General features: G+C 34.1%; 1 pseudogene; it reads right to left on the bottom strand.

The window, feature by feature from the left end:
• Positions 1–17,854, bottom strand: part of LOC119188941 — a 92,725-nt pseudogene that overhangs the window by 21,691 nt on the left and 53,180 nt on the right.

Raw genomic sequence — 17,854 nt, forward strand, 5'->3', positions numbered from 1 at the left:
ACTGACTTTTATCACTGATTTGCTCGCGTGAAAGCCTATTTTTAACCCAGTTTACCATCTTAGGGAACAATAAAGGGAATCGCTGTGTAAAATTTTAACTCTTTATTTCCAAGGATTTAAGTTCGACGTAGGCGAATTAGTTATTTAATATATATTTTTTTCCTTTTGATTTAATAAGACGTTTCATTTATATTGTAAAAAATATATTTGTATTGTACAAAAGAGAAATATTTTATTTGGCTCACGGTTTCCTGCTGCGAAAACCTTGATAATAAGGAAAGTAAGTAATATATTTTCGTGCAAATATGCTGTGCCCTTTGCTTTTTGCTAAATGTTGTAAAAATGTGAGCAGCATTCAAAAATGCTCTTTGGTTTACTTGTATATAATGGTATTTTTTCCGGGATAAAAAATAGCCTATAGCACTTATAGGAGTAATGTAGCATCCTATTAGTGAAAAAAAATCAAAATCGGTTTAGTAGTTCCTGCGTTTAGCGCGTTCAAACAAAATCTTTAGCTTTATATATTAAGTATACATTGTTTTAAATACTCAACTCGAATAGTTTTTTTTATATTTATTTATTGTATGGCAAGTTTTCGTTTTATCAATCTTCACAAAACAAGCTCGCGCCAATAAGTAATTCATGTTTGAACAAAACCGACCGCTCTGAAAGATCTCGGAAAAGTTCTGAAATACATTATCGGGATCTGGAGGTACAAAGGATCGTTAAATATTTAAGAGTTCCTATAAAAACACTATTGTGGAGTTGTTTTCTTAAGTTTTGGATATAATACAATGGTTTATTAGATAGTGTATCAAAGAAAATTTATATTTATTCCAAATCATTTATGTCATATTTTACAGTGGCGTTATGCTCTTCATATGCGAGGTATGGGTAACGACTCTGCTTTGTATTTTCGACTACTCAGTTAAGATTCATTAATTTAACAAAATGGCAGACTAGTATAATAAATAATTGACAAGAATTTCATTATTAATTAGGACCCCATTATTCAATTCCACTTCAAGTAAGGAGCACAATTTTATAATCAACTAGCTTTTGTTCGCGGCTTTGCCCGCATGAAAAAGTTTGTCCGGGGTATATTTCCCTTGGATAAAAGTAGTTTATGTCCAGGATCTCAAACTATCTTCATACCAAAACTTAATTAGAATCGGTTCAGTGGTTCAGCTGTAAAAGTGTGAGACAGAGCTATTTCCACATTCTTATATAATATAAAATAAAGTCTCGCGCTGCATCTGTTTGTTCGAATATGACAAACTCAAAAACTATCGAACGGATTTCTATTAAATTCGGTATAAACATAGTTTGAGGCCCTGAGCACGATATTAACTATTGTTTATCCCGGTACAATATATTGCGAGTCTTGCATCACGGGAAAACCTTCACACGGGTGAAGCTGCGAACAAAATATAGTAAGGTTTGATAATGCTATCACGAAAACATATACATCAACCATGATTGGTAGATGCAATAGTTGCGCCTCTGTCTACCCCTATTGGGTATAAGGCATGAGTGCGTACCTTGACCATATAGACAAGTTTATTATCTCCAAAACCTGTGTAAGATAAAAATTCATGAACACAGTTAAGCCATTTAGCCTATTTGTCCAGTAAAATAAGGCTCTAGTCCTTAACCAGGATTTAAGGAAGGATGTAGCTTATATAGGTTTATAAACATCGAGGCAATATTCTGGCATAGTGGCCCTATAACTCGACCTTACAGTCATGCCCTATAATAGCCACCATTTCTTTTACTTGTGGATTTTTAGAATAGACTTGTTTAAAGTATATATTTAGGTATAATAATAAAGCCTTTATTTCCGAACTTTAATTATAGTATATACACCTGTGTTTCGTGTACCTTACGGTAAAGGCCTCCTCCAAAATAAATTTAGGTACTTGTAATTAATTGTAATAAGCAAGTGCCATTTCACTTAACAAAATTCAAATCGTATATGATAATGAAACGTAAAGAAAAAAAAATCATTTACTATTAGTAGCAATAGAGTCACTTGATTGTGCCTGTATCTAAAAGTCGGTTAAAAATATATCTAATAACCTGAAGTAACCAACAAATATTTCATATACTGTAGCACGTTTCTATAGAAATTGGTTAGATAATTGTTGAACGCCTGCCGTATTAACAGGGGCCTTTGTAGAAGGCTTCAATATATTTAGCAATAGTAACGGGAAACCTTTGACGTATATTATTTGGGATCGATATAATCTAGAATATAATATTACTAGTACACATGTTCACCTTAAATACGGTAACTGGAGATAGGTAATTAAAGGGAAGTAAAATTAAGGGGAAGATCGTTACTAATTTTCACCACTTTTTATACACACACGATAAAGAAAGATTGCATCTCATGTTAAGTAAAGTGAGTGATGCCAGAGGTCGCATAATGCATCTCTAAGCCGAACATAAAAAATACGGGTTGGTTCAAACATAGATACTTTCCCACCCTCACACCTACCACTACAACTCCTGTAAGCCAGGATCAGCAGAGGCACGCATTTTATGACACCGAGTGGTAAAGCTCGGCGAGTTTCAGGGAACACTAATATATCTTTATCCCGCAACGAAATCAATCAAAAATAAAGATACGAAGGAGATTAAAATATTAAAATTCCAAAAAAGGCTTTCCATAAATTGACGTAGAAATATGACCCAGGGGCTCTTGAATTATAGCCAAAATATGTTCATAAATAATGTATTTTTAACAACATAAATAGATCAGATTTATCATTAAACAAACAGAAATAACTCACATATTGAAATATGCAATATCTGAAGCTTAATAAAATCTTTCCCATCGATATCTCCAGTTAAATTTCCATATTTAGAACTCAGGGCGAGTAACACATAAAACGACGCGTGGATTGCCTCCGGTGTTATTAATTTTGGGCTGAAAATATTTTCTGTTCGCATCAATATCGTCCCTATAGGGGAAAACATTTAGTTAAAGGCAGACGCGTGTAATGCATATTGATTATTTAATTTGTTATTCGTGGTTTGCCTGCGTAAACACTTTTTTAGGTATAGAAGTATCACTGTACTTATAATGGCTGGCAAACAACATGAGCACACTATCTCTGAGCACACTACCACATGGTAGGTATTTTTTGACGTCAGTGTAGGTTCATTACCGTATGCCAAGACAATCCCTCCCTACGTACTATTTTGTCGTCACACCAAATATTGTAAGCATATTATAAGCGGCGATACCTAGTTGGGTGTGGAATAATGCCATGAACGTTTAAAACCCAAAGGCACGCACCTCTGACTAGTCTAAAGTTATGTGTTCTTTGTGAATTATCGCCTGCTTTAATGGTGAAAGTAAACATCGCGAGGACATGTGCATACCTGAGAAGTATTCTATATGAACGTTGAGGGTATATAAAGTCTGCTAATCTGCACTAAGCCAGCATGGTGGCATAAGTCGTTATCCTTCTCAGTAAAAGAGGAAGCCCATGCTCAGCAGTGAGATAGTACATAATACAGATATCTGTACATATTATAAAATAAAGCCCACTTTTCTCTCTGTCTGTATATTATCGATTTTCTCAAAATCTACAGAACGAATTTTTATGAAATTTGGTATGGAGACAGTTTAAGAGTTTTATTCCGGATAACTCGTTTACGCCGACGAAGCCGCGAGCAAACGCTAGTTAATTAATAAGCGATATGATTCTAATACAAAAATATAACCTCGAAGTCATGTTCATAATTTTAAACTAAAATGTCTTCTAGCACCACCTGTATTTCCATCTAATTAACTTGTAAAATTTCTACATTATAGAAACATTTTGCCTACAATATACCGTAAATACGTCATTTTGTAGCACTGCAAACGTATACAGGGTGCTTAGCAAGTTTGTGTTGTGGCAACCTTAATTAAAACCATAGAGCGACATTTTATGTATTCATTGTAATTAACCACAGCTTCTATCCTGTTTTATTATGTCTCCTTTAGATTCAAATTATTTCATATTCCAGGTAGCGATAGAGGTTTTATATTAACCTCATTATTTTTATCCGTGGTAAAACAACTACTTTAATGTGGAATATTACTTTCTTATTTTTTTGTCCATACTTTTATACTATTATATAAAGCCGAAGACTTTGTGTGTTTGAACGCGTTAATCTCAGGAACTACTGGTTCGAATTGAAAACTTCATATATTGTTGGAAAGTACATTTATCGAGAAAGGCTATAGGGCATATAACATCGCGCTGTGACCAATAGGAGCGGAGCATCAATGAAATATGTTGCAAAAACGGGGAAAACTTATTCCTCTTGAGTTTTCGTGACGAGCGCTGCGTAAACGGTTAAAGTTACGCATCAAACAATGTACGACGAATTATTTCTCTTAAAAATTCTTAGTTTCTATATTATAAAATAAAGGCCCCCCAGAATTTACCTGAAGATAATAAATGTAATAATACCTAACGGATTTCGATGAAATTTGGTATGGAGATAATTTGAGACTCCGGGAAGGACCTAGACTACTTTCTATATCAGGAAAATATATAGCGGAACTTATATCCCGGAAAACTTATTTGCGCGGGCGGAGCCACGGGCAAAACCTAGTAAAAAATCAATTGTATTGTATTATTTTATTTAATCAGACGTAGTTGTTAGTATTCTTTATTTTTACGTGTGTTAGAATTTCTAGTTAATTGATTAATTTACTCTGGTACTAATTCGGTAAAATATATATAAAAGATTGTAAATAATATTACCAATAGAACTACGTGCAAATAATTTAAATACGTGCTGAATAGGCACATTTAACACATTAATCAGGAGTGATAAAGTTTTATACTACTAATGTTATGAGAGCGCAACGAAAAAGTCAGACTTTAATGAAATTACTCATGCATTCGTGTTTGTAAAAATGTTAATGATTGTTAAACGCGAACATTTGCACATTCTTATTTGAGTGCGTCACGTGACTTTTTATTTTTAATTCGCAAATGCCTTCATAATGTGACTTGAAATTATTAGGCCATGCAAAGGCGAAGGAACGGACTGCCGAGACGAATGTCCGCAGGTTCAAATCCCAAGGGCACACACCTCTGACTTTTCTTAAATCATGTGTGTATTCTTTGTGAATTTATCGTTCGCTTTAACGGTGAAGGAAAACATCGTGAGGAAACCTGCACATCTGAGAAGTTCTCTATAGGAATTTTGAAGGTGTGTGAAGTCTATCAATCCGCACTAGGGCAGCGTGGTGGACTAAGGCCTAATCCCTCTCAGTAGTAGAGGAGGCCCGTGCTCAGCAGTGGGCAAGTATATAATACAGGGCTGATATTATTATTATTATATGTGGCGCTGTTGTCGAGACCTAAAAGATGGAAGGTAGTTTACATAGAATGCAGTCTGTGACAGGACAACGTCTGCCAGGTCTAATAGTAATACATAAAATATTAGAGCTCTAATATGGAAGGGTTCACATACACATCATCTTTCCTCTTCGTATTCCTGCTAAGGAGTTTTGAGCAGACTTGATACCTATTGATAAAAAAGGGATGTCATTAAAATTAAACCATTTCTCGGATTTTATCGTGGTTTTTATATTTTAATTTTCTCCCGACGTTTCGAAAAATAGTTTAATTTTAATGTCTAACATTCGTTAAAACGAGCGGCGATAGCCTAGTTGGGTGTGGAACGGACTGCCGAGACGAATGTCCGCAGGTTCAAATCCCAAGGGCACACACCTCTGACTTTTCTAAAAAAATCATGTGTGTATTCTTTGTGAATTTATCGTTCGCTTTAACGGTGAAGGAAAACATCGTGAGGAAACCTGCACATCCGAGAAGTTCTCTATAGGAATTTCGAAGGTGTGTGAAGTCTACCAACCCGCACTAGGCCAGCGTGGTGGACTAAGGCCTAATCCCTCTCAGTAGTAGAGGAGGCCCGTGCTCAGCAGTGGGCAAGTATATAATACAGGGCTGATATTATTATTATTATTATTATTATTCGTTAAAACACATTAAGAAATCATTAGGGATGCCATCCTGTGTTTTGATTTGTACCATTGTGTCTCCTCTAATAATTAATTTGCCTTGTATGTATATTCTATGTATTGTCTATGTGTCCGTATTAGCTTTAGGAAGTGACAGCCCATGATTATAGACCATTGTCCGTATAATAACATGTCACTATAACCATACATATGACGTCACCGCCTCACGGGGTTGTTTTATTTTGTCCCTAAAAAAATCCATTAGACGCCGATCTTGAACCTGGGTAGCGGAATAATTGTTATGTCGGACTGATCAGCCTTCCGACGCCGATGACATCTAAATGACCTATAGTTTGGGTTTCTGCCATATGTGACTAGCAGAAATCAGTACCACACGGTATTACTCAAATTTATGGGATACGTAGTCGTACTAGTGGTAAAGGGTCCATATAATCTGCTTCCTGCCGGCTCTGCATTTATAATTGACTATGCAATTTCGAAAAGGCCACATGTCAGAAAATGTAAAGAGTTCAGGAAATGGAAAAAACATTATTATCTATAGAAGTGTAAAAAAAAATTCGGTTACAGTTTGAGTTCAAAGCAATAAAAAATTTTAGAAGTTTTGTTGCTATTTGTTATTATACATACATTTCTATTTTATGTTTATGGGTTGCCCTTTTCGAAATTGCATATCCAATTTACGTAAAAGCTTATTATCAGAATGATATGCAGACCGCACATTATATGCACTTTAGTATTTATATATTGTGTCGGGTTTTCTTTCGGAAAATTGCACCCTTCACTGCTATGTAGTTATGAATAATTCCTCCTTATCAACCGACTTGATATCCTATCCTTCAATTATGTGTAAGTAGATATTTATGGTTTCTCCAGACAGTGATCAACCGTGCACCTATAGAATGGTATATAGCTTCCTATTATATCTAGATTTAGGTCTAGAGGATCTTACATCAATATTGTTTAATAGTGTTAATCGATTTGTGGCTATTGAGGACACATTTCACACTTATTGATGTCAGAATTCTCGCAATTCACGCATGATACAATGTTTTTTCTTCCTAGAGTACAAAGTACAAGTCAAAGTACAGAAAGTCCAACAGTGGCGAAGCGTCAATATAACCCGATTCCTAACGGCTTCCCTTTTAGGTTTATTTTCGTTTGCCTTAATTTTGTTTTCTGTTAAATTGGCCGCAATATGTTATCGAAGACAATTTTTTGTTGCCTCGGGTTACCTTTTGAAAAATTTCACTCTTTGCCGCTGAGTTCCAAATATTATCTTATTGTTTTCTTATTATTATAATAATGTTTATTTACACTTCGGATGTTTTGATAGATGTGAATACAAAGGCTGCTGAACTTATTATATAAATTGGGACACACATAAATCATTTGTAAATATAGAATAATGCGATCATTCAGTCGCGAGCAACATCTAGTTTTTTTGTTGTATAATACAATGTTATAAATGTAAATTTTTGTGAAAATGTTTGCATGTTTGTTATAAATAAACGTTGAAATAGTTAAACGGAGTTAGATGAAATTTGACACACGGATAGAAACTTCTCCTTGATTAACACATAGTTGAAACAGGTAAACCGATTTGGATGAAATTTGACACACGGATAGGACATGTCCTTGAATAACATAGGCTACTTAACCCCTATGGGAAATTTTAAATCGGATTTTAAAATTAATAACTCTATGGATCCGTACAATGATTTAAGGTATTTTGTGGTGGAGAAGACTTTTCACGCGGGTAAAGCCGCTAGCAACACCTAGTAAAGATTATATAGCTTTATTTTTACACAACTACAAGCAAACTACTTTTATGAAGCCACTAAATATTTCACAAAATTCACTATCACAATTATTCACATTTCCTACACATCATAACAGAGAATATTGCGCTCCATCTTTCCTTGTTACATGTCCTGCTACCAGTTAATTGTGATGCATGAATGTCATATACAGTAAGTGATGTAAAACGAGAAATGTGGTAATGTTATTAAGGTTGAAAATCCTTTGTGACGTGACATTACATGCTCGTATTTCACGTGAGAGTTTCCGTTTGACATGCCATTTCCATATGAATGTGCGTCTCGAGATGCATCTAATGGTATGAGTGTACTATTCTGAGATAGTTTAAAATGTCGGTAGTTTTGTGAACGTACAGTCAGCCACAAAATTAGTTGAAAACGTTTCTACGCTTTAACTTCAATCGAAATATATATTTTTCTTTATCTATACTAATATTATACAGAGGAAAAGTTTATAACTTTGTCAGTTTGTAGAGTCTAATCTCTAGAAATGCTGAACCGATTTCGAAAAATATTTCACTATTGGTAAGCTACATTACTCCTTAGTGCTATAGGCTATTTTTATGCCGGTATAATATTAATTCCGGAAACATACTATCACGCGCGGGCAGAGCCGCTGACAAACGCTAGTCTAAAATAAAGTAAACCCATCAAATTGTATTTAAGTGAACAAAAACGATTTTTCATACGGAGACAAAAGTTTAAAGGCGATTTGAAATTCGTTGAATTCGTTGAATCCGTTGAAATACTTCTGAGGCTGGCTGTATTAAGAACTTGTGTTGCGTACTTGTGAAGTCAAGTCGGAACCTCGTTCGAGTCCAATTTACAAAATGAAGCCACTCGTTACTCAAATAGAGTACCTCTGGGTTCATACGGACTATTTAAGGTATATAAATAGACCTTACTTTGACCTGATAAATAACATGGCTTTTACATTTATCCGATATTAGCTTTTGCCTACGGGTCAGCTCTTGGAAAAGAGTAGTTTCGGGATAAATATTTTCTGGAATAAAAATAAGCTATAGCACTTCACACACACACACACACACACACATGACACAAAGTTTAAAATCGGTTTAGTAATTACTAGCGCGTTTAAATAAACAAACGAACTTCAGCTTTATATATTGTTATAGATTTTAAAGTTGGTACGGTTGAAAAAAAAGCTAATTTAATATAAAATAATTATTATATACGATATACCTATATAGTGAGCTCTAATAGAATTTTATTTGAGTTACCACATGATATTTTAAATTACCTTTGGATTCAATAATACTATTTAATATGAAACATCTATTTTACTAAGTGCTTAAAAACTTTTCCGTTACAAGTCCCTTAAACACTATACGACGCCAACGTCATGTGTTTAAAAAAATCGATTAAAAAGTTAAAATTCATCTTATTAACAAGAAAAAATTACCTATGTGCCCAGGATATGCTCCATCCGGATGCCAAATTTCATTCATTTATTTCTGCTTTACTTCTAACAAACATACTAATATCTAAAAATATTTAGAAACTTTCGTATTTATAATATTAGTAAGATAAGATGCGAAGTAAGATAATGTTATCGTTAAAATGAGGTATTCATCCGAATAAGTCACTATTCAACTCTATAGAAAGTCATTATTTTATACTTCGGCACTGAAAACCTTGGACACGAAAGAACATAAAAATAAACATTTATTCAAACCACGGAATTCAGAAAGGTAGCAACTTATTCCTTACTGTGACATCAAAATTTTATATTTTTCCTTTAAAATATTTCAAACATTTTGCTCCACCTTTCCAATATTGGGAACGACATTTAAAGAACTACGTAACATACAGAAGACGAATAACAAAATCAAATTATATGGGTAACTGAATTTGAATACAGAAGAGTGAATGAAAATTTTTATCCAAAACTAGTTACAGAATACCACCTGCATAAAATACATAACTACTTCGATCACGTCCTTGTGGCCCCGGGTTCAAATCTCTGGTCGGCCAAAGTGATTTGGGTTTTTCTGTGTACTATCAGGTCGGACACTGAATTTGCACCCGATATGGAGATAGGTTCCTATCATATCATAGGACGAAACACATTGGGCGAAATTTTTTTACTAGTTACTCCTCTGCCTACCTTTCCGTGGATAAAGGCTTGATATATGTTTTTTTAAATAAATTAATAAAAATAAGGATTAAAAAGGGCTAATTATAAAGAAAATCAGCCAATTAACTCCATTGTGTATTCATGAATCATGATGGAATTATTAAGATGTTCCCTTTAACCTCCTAGAGAACAGAAAAAGATGAAAAATGTTTATTTCGTTAACAAGTATAGGCCACATTTCACTTGAAGGTATAAAGTCTCCTTTTAAGCAAAATATTATTGCTTATATTAGAAGACTTCAAAATATTAATTATACTATCTTATGGCAACGCATTATCTTCAGAACTAAGGCCAGTAGTAACACAAACTTTAACAAAGATACAAGAAAATCCTGACAATATCTTAGAACAGACAGGGCTAAGCTAAAAACAGTATCATATGCTTCTACTTATAGAATACTGTAAGTGTAGTTCCTATTTCATAGAAACTCGTCTCCGACAAAATGCTTTCGAAAGCGTAATATTTCATAAAAGCGTTAAGGCGTGGTCAAGGCGTGGTGGTCAATGAACTATGGCGGTGTTAATTTTATTTGCATAGTCATTTTACAATATGACACATTTTTTAGTAGATTTTATATCAAGTCGGTCAATGAATATTAGACTTTCTTGCATTAAAGCTAAAGTGGTATTAATTTTCATTAATTGGCATTTATTCTTTGCTTTATCTAAAAGAATTGGCCGAATAGAAAACTATAGACAAAGTACAATTTATTTGATAGTCAATAATCAATCTACTTTGATCGAGACTCTTGAAGTTAGATAAGACCATTCACTATCGTCAACCGCAGGATGTCCACTGCTTTACATGGGCCTCCCCCAAAGATTTTCAAATCGACTTATTGAAAGCGGCCTGCATCCAGCGATCTCCAGGGATTTTTATTAGGTCATCGATATGAATATTAACTTTGACAAAAGGAACATACGTATTCCCTTATCCCTGCCAAAATTCCTTTATCCTATGCAAATTTTTTTGAAATATTCAGATCGAAAATTCTGAAAGTTAATTTGAAGATCCAAAAACCCAATGGGCTCGGCTGTCGTTGCAACGCGGGATTATGTTCGATCATGCGTAAAGGTCATGTCGTGTAAATTGAAGGTTTATATCGAAACCGGCAAAATGGTTTTTCCAAAGCCGCGTACGGAAATCCGTAAATTGGAAACTTCGTGGAAGTTGGCAAAGTGACGTCACGTAGTTTCAAACTTCGAATGCATCTTGAAACATTCCACCAAATTGGATTGAGAAATTGCTGGATAGTGTTTTACATAAGAGCGAAACTATTCTACGACTCACGTGTCCGTTTCAAATTCGTATCATTGGACAAGATTCTTTTCATTCTATGAAAAGAACTTGGAGTAATATATAAATAAAAATTATTTGAATGTAGAACTGTAAGCTGCTATGCCTATACGTTTGGAAGAAAATATTAAAGGAGGTGCGATCACAAATAGCATATACAAAAGTGTTGTATAAATAGGTTCTCTATTTTAATCCTTTGGTGGTTCAATATTGTACTTATTACAAAACTTCAAAGCTTCCTTTTCAAATATACAAAGTACCTAAAATCGAATAATATGTCCAACGGAACTTTTTCTTATACAAGGGACAAAGCATTTACGTCACAATTTAGTTAAACCGACTGAACTAGATAACTTTCGAATGATGGCAGACAGAGCGATTTCATGCAATCACCAATAAATTCGATAATCAATTCTGAGCTAACTAGACCAAATCTTTCTCAATTTCATATGTTTACTGGAATATTAAGCCCATTGAAATATCTTCTCCGTAATTCCATTATAATAATTAACGTAAGCTCCTTCGGCTATACCAGTTTATTTAATTCTAGTTTTGCTTGCGGCTAAATATCATATATCAATTTAGGTTTTGGTCTATTGTGCCAAATTTCAACTAAAACTTACAAGGATCAAACTACTTAACACCTATTAACATCTTCATAAATTTTTGCATTTTAATATTTGGAGGATAATACAAAGTAGGACGGTACACAGATGACAGTTTACCTATAACGTCTTCAATTATGGGTCTATAGTTATAATTATTAGTGCCCCTTCCCAATTATTCTTAAAAATACATAATGTCACAACTCATAAGATAAGTGATGTATTCTAGTTAAACTATCTTAGTATCGAAGCTGATGAGGGTAAAATTAAAGTTCTAGAGAGCTACCAACGTAACGCATAAAATCCAAATAATAATCTTGTTTCAAGTACACAATTTAGCCTAACTCTTTTGAACAGTGCATATTTAACAAAGTCTTACAAACCGCCTCTTGTGATAGATATCTCCTATCAACAGACCGAAATTCTCTCGTAAACCCACAAACAACCCATGCGCCATTAGAATGTAACAACTAATTCGGACGTAATTTGTGTCCGCACCCGCAATGACCCCTAGCCCAACCCTAAAATAGATCAGGGTAAGGGCTTATTTCGACATCATGTGCCGATTACTTTATATCACATGATATGACAAAATGGCCGACCATTTAAATATAGTTACCATTAACTATAATATTTTTCATTGATAATATTGTGGAAGGATTTTTTGAATTCAGTCGACTACAATAGATCACTGAGAGTTAGAATAAACTAAATATATTAATTTAAGTGGAAAATTTTCTGAACAGGCCCAGTAGCCAAGATGCTTTTGTACAATCGTTTACGCTAAGAGAAAACAAAAATATGCATGGGAACGATATATTCTAGCGACTGCCTTATCGTTCAGATATCGATCCGAAGTAAACTATCGTTTCTGAAAAAATATTCGTTTTTCACTTTTTTAGCTTTTCTTTATCTAAGTACTACGCATTCAAGAAATCTTATTCAATTCATAATCATTTATTCACTTTTTTCCCAATTTTTTTCACACACGATAGTTTACTTAGGAACTATCGATATGCCATTCCGATATTTTTATGTTATCTATTAGAGTTAACTACTGTAGAAAGGCTTCTTGGCTAAGCCTCAGGAGTGAAAGTACGTAAATTAGACGTAGTCGATTAAAAGTATACCCCAAAGTACAAAAAAATATGTCACATGACTTTTTAGTTCTCGTGGTGCTCTTGCCAAATGGACTAATCATAACTTCAAAATTATCAACGTAGCACATGTCAACTGGAATTTCATCATCACAGACACTATACATCTCTATAACCTCTGTATAATGTATGTATCTCTTTGGAATAATTAACTAAATCCATTCTCTTTGTATCAAACGAACTATAACGCTCAGAATCCCACACTATTTTGCGGGGCTATTCATTATTGTAGCACAATGTAAATGCTAAGTACTGCTTATATTAGTGTGTTGGGAAGATAGCAGAGAATACTTAAGGTATTTAGATAGATCGTAAGTTGTAACGAGCTTCTTAGCGGAGCGTATAGCATCATTCCACTGCGTAGAAATCAAGTTTTGAACTTCACAGTTTGGTTCTGTTAGCTACAATCCTTTGTTCGTTGAAGTAATATTAAAGTAATGTACATTTCTGGATTAAATAACTTCGCCATTATGTTCCAATAGCTTTTTAACAAATGTAAAAGTTCTGATCTTATGCCGTGTGTAAATAGTATTCATCCAGATTTTTTGTAGAAAAAATTACAACAATGTTTATTATATGACTATTTTTTAAAACAACTTAAAAATAAGATCACCAGCTGTCTTGTATGATGCCACTGGCTTGAACAATCAAAAATGAAATCACAATTTCAATATTCAATATAAAGAATTATTGCCTATTAATACCGTAAAATATTTACTTCATCTAATATTGTGTAATAAGACTTCTTGGTAGAACTGTTCTAAACTAATGTTTGTAAGAGCTGCTATTTATTATTGAATCAGTACTCATGTGCTTAGAGTCAGAGTTCCATTAGACACCGTTCCGAGTCACGACTTTACGATCACGGTCCCTTTATGAAAACTTAATGCAAACCAATACTACTGGGGGTAGTTTCAAGAAATCTAGGTCGAAGATTCGTGAGAAGCGTTCGCGTTCCGGAAATTTTCATTTTTAATTACAATACAAATTTCTTGGAAAGTTGCTATTTTTCGAATACCGAAATAGCAAATCCCACCAACCATCATATTATAATAATAATATCCGCCCTGTATGATACACTATCTCACTGCTGGGCACGGGCCTCCTCTACTACTGAGAGGGATTAGGCCTTAGTCCACCACGCTGGCCTATTGCGGATTGGAAGACTTCACACACCCTTAAAATTCCTATAGCGAATTTCTCAGGTATGCAGGTTTCCTCACAATGTTTTCCTTCACCGTTAAAGCAAGCGAAGATTCACAAAGAATACACTCATATTTTTTTAGAAGAAATCAGAGATGTGTGCCCTTGTCATTTCAATCTGCGGACATTCGTCTCGGCTATCCATTCCACACCCAACTAGGCGATATACATCATAGTAATGTTACAAAATTCAATTAGATGGTACAAATCATTACGCGGTACCCATTGAATTAAACACGAACATGTTCTGCATATTGACGGCCTAATCGATACATCGTTACGAGGATAATATGCGTAACAGACACCCACTGTTTAATTACCGCGCCATATTGTTACACGAAACGCAAATGCACCCTATGTAAATAATGGTCGGGCTTTAACATACGTGTGAATTCGCGGTTGATTTATCGCCAGTGCCGCAGGGTTGCGACAATGAATTCGACCAGAACTAACAGCTTAAGGACCAGTTTCACAATTGCAAATAAATTTTATTTGACATTTATAGTTTTAATCAGCTAATAGATAGTACTCGTTTTATTAAACGACTTAAAAAAAGAAAGAGGTTCTCAATTCGCCGGTATGTTTTTTTGTGTGTTTGTTATTACTCTAATGTACGTATCTATGGAAAAGCTTAGATAAGGTTGGTGCATAATGCATATTACTAATAGCTCTCTCAATAAATATTCAATGGCCATCACGACGCCTATTTTTTATACCAATTAAAAATACAATTACCGGAACGGAGATTAGAGCCGTAACTCTTGTATTTGGTCAGCGTATATATTTAAATGATGAGTAGCAATTACCCCAAAGTTGTGAGACATTTTCTTATTCTAATTAGTCGGCCAGTTTTCGAGTTCATGGGAGATTTTTTACCGTACATTCCTTATTTGTAAGTAGAACAGGATTTCTCAGTGTCTGACTAGTAATGCGGTAGAAAATGGTTATAATAATTTAAGCCTCTACGAGGTGACCTGGTAATAATAATAATCTGTCAATATTTGTTTTTTCATTGTATCTGCAATCTAATTCCACCATTTTTTGTGAGTTGACGGTTCACATCAATATTTCCCTTACAAAAATACTCCGGACTGTAAACGTACCTAAACAAACGGTAAGTGTATAAATAGCATTTCAAAAAGCACTTAAAGTAGTTCCAACACATTAACGATGAACAACCTAATAGATTCTACATTATCTATTTTAGATACTGAACTTCACAAACTAAGTTCCCCACGAGTTTCACACTGTGACCTTTACTAGAACAACATTATGAAGTATTTAAGTAGATACGGGAAGTTCTTAAATAAACGCTAAATAACATTGAAAATGATAATCCCCAACCATTTATAAGACTATAAAACAGATAGACAGTAACAGTTCGGGCGTGGCCGAATGCGATTTTATCGTTTCTTGGCAATAAATCGGTGTAAATCGGCACTAAACCTTCATCTTTACTGCTCTGACGTTTCCATTCCGATCCCATCGGATTTTCGGGCAAAACATTGGTGTTTATTCATCCGCTTTATCTTCTAAAATGGAAAGGATGCCATTTGTAAGGCTTTGCCTATCCTTTAATTACACGTGACGAATCGTGGGTGTTTCAGTTCTGAAAAGATATTTCACACCTGGTACACGTCTATTTTCAATGGACGTGATTCGTGTTTGAAAGGAATGCTTGATGAATTTCAAACATTTTTACCTCTTTGAGTCAGGTTATGCGGAATAGATGCATTACATGTAGTGAATATTAAAAGGGATTGCAGAATACGTCATCAAATTATGGTTTAGTTCGGTAAGGCGGTTTGAATTTTGTATGAAAAACGTTGACATAAGTAATCAATCAATTCGTTACAACAAACATAATGGTAATATAAGAAGAACGTTCTTATGAAAATGCTGTGAATCTAATTATATTGTAGTACACGCGTGGTCATAGTAGACGATTTGCAATCGTAAATCGGCTACTCAAGAAATGAACATGCGATTGAACGATAGGTTAATGAATTAAGCAAACGAGTAATGGGCGGCCGAGACCTCGGCCCAGGGCAATGCAAGCACGAGGTTGTTAGCTAATTTTCAATCGGTTAATTCCGTAGAAAAGCTATCAATCATACCTGATTTTTGATTTACAGGGTTAAAGCTATACTAATCCTATTCATTTTGTATGTAAGAATCACATAAACCAAAGTTACTACATCAAAAAAAATTGCGTATGTGTGACCAACAAATAATTGATTATAAGTATGTTTATTATTCAACGTTGTTCAATAGAATTGCGTATCAAGTTCTTATATTTATGTTACGGTATAACATTTCGTAGATTTTTTATTTCAACGTTACTTTTACAAAACTCAATGATCGAATTTCCATCAAAAGTATGCCAATAACCTTGTTATATTCTGACACACATTTCCATCATTCAATCTGAATAAAGATTTGATTTGATACAGGCGCGATATATTTTGGAATTGGTAAAGTATGTGCGTGATAGCCTAGTTGAGAATAGATATCTGGTATAACGAATATCCATAGCAAAAACTCAAGACATGTGTTGTTTTGAAGTTACGAAGTTTTTTTTATGTTTAACGGTATAATAAAACATCTTTATAAATTAGAATTGTTCATAAGAATTATGAAGGTCCGTGAAATGTGCTAACTCGCACTAGACCAGTGTGGCCTTAGGCGTAAACCTTCTTAGTACTAGAGGAGGCCTGTGCTCAGGATTCGACAGTATATAATACAGAAATGATATTATTATAAAGTAAATGTAGTCTCTAAAAATCTTCATATTGTAAAAACCTTCATTAAGTTCAACATTGCAAACTTAATGCATCAGAATTTTGTTATCAAAACTTAGATTCATAAACTCTATCCAGTAGAATTTTATCACCCACGCTTCCCTAGCGTAAAATGTTTACCTCATTTTCTTCTTTATCAACCTTCCGATCCGTAAAACAAAATCAAACGAGTTTCTGCAAAACAATATCCAACACTTCTAAACAATCTTGTTCCTTAACAAGCGTGAAAGCTCCGTTTAAAATTCAATTCTTCTGGTTCACAACCTTAAAGTTATACAAAGTTATCTTTTAGTTTAAAGTACGAACAAGGATAGATTTTGCGCGTTAATTTATGGTGTCATTTATTAAGCTCTGTAGATTTATTAGTTGAGCTCTGGGCTACTTAGCAGCTAGCTCAAAACAGCCTACTTGCATTTGCAAGTAGGCTGTTTTGAACTGAATAATGTAGTCTGCTTTTTCTATCTTGTTTCAATGATTTTAGCTTTAATGGAATTTGGGTGTGTTTCTTTTCGAATTTTCTTAATTTTACTACCAGCTACGTTATAAATACTATATCGAAACAATAAGGTATAATAGTTAAGACATTCGAGTAAAAGTAAACAGAAGTCCCAAAACAATTTAATTGGATTATAAATCAAGAATAAAGGTTCCTATAATTTAAATTTTGGAAGAAGTTTTTATTTACTCAACTCTAACGCTTACTGAATTCTACTTGATTATTTTTAAGCCAAAAAGGTCTTTCACACCTCAAGCGTGACGAAGGTCTAACACAAAAGTTCGTAAATATGTGAAAGGGTCCAT

Source organism: Manduca sexta, chromosome 10, assembly GCF_014839805.1.
Source record: "Manduca sexta isolate Smith_Timp_Sample1 chromosome 10, JHU_Msex_v1.0, whole genome shotgun sequence".
In the NCBI taxonomy this organism is placed as follows: Eukaryota; Metazoa; Arthropoda; class Insecta; order Lepidoptera; family Sphingidae; genus Manduca; species Manduca sexta.